The sequence below is a fragment of the Myotis davidii genome, unplaced genomic scaffold (genome assembly GCF_000327345.1).
Source record: "Myotis davidii unplaced genomic scaffold, ASM32734v1 scaffold324, whole genome shotgun sequence".
Lineage (NCBI taxonomy): Eukaryota > Metazoa > Chordata > Mammalia > Chiroptera > Vespertilionidae > Myotis > Myotis davidii.
The window spans coordinates 939,067-939,755 of record NW_006295053.1 but is presented as its reverse complement, the minus strand read 5'-3'; positions in this window follow the sequence as shown (position 1 = coordinate 939,755).

The following is a 689-nucleotide window of genomic DNA, read 5'->3' as shown; positions in this document are numbered from 1 at the left end:
GAGTGCACAAATTTTTGTGCACCGGGCCTCTGGTGTATATATATTAGGGCTCTTCAGCAGTTTAAGGTAAGCACGGGTAAAGTTACTCAGAAAGATGGACAAAGAGAAAAACGGAAGACGGCTTAGGACAGAAATCCGCCGAATAACAATTATTTCATAAGGGGCAAAAGTCACTTAAAAAGAAGAACTTGCAAAGGTCAGTAGCAGGAGATGTAAGGGAAGTAAATTGGGACAAATACAGCTCTCCTGCTTTAGCATCCACTTCTCAAATATTAGGAGGGTCAAGCAGTTCCAGGCGGGTGCCCCCCGGGGAACCTAGTAGAGAACTGAGGCCGGACCACCGGACCCTGCAGTCAGTCCCTCAGGGCAGTTGGGTCCTCCCTGCGCCCGATAAGCACACCCGGGGCCACTGCCGAGGGCGCCCTCCTCCGAGGCCGTAGGTGCAGAGTTTAGCTCGGCAGACGGGGGAGGGGACGGACCCCACCTTTTGTATTTCAAGCCGCCAATGGCATCAGTTTGGTCCGAGATGCGGATGAGATGCCGGCCTCAGAGGGTAGGGCTCAGGGCGGGGCGGGCTTTCCTGGGGGAGCCGAGGTGTTGGCGAGCTCCGCCCGCTTTCTTCCGCCTCTCGCCGGGCCCTAGAGGGCGCGGGGCGGGGCATGGGCGGAGCTGGGGGCGGGAAAGCCGGT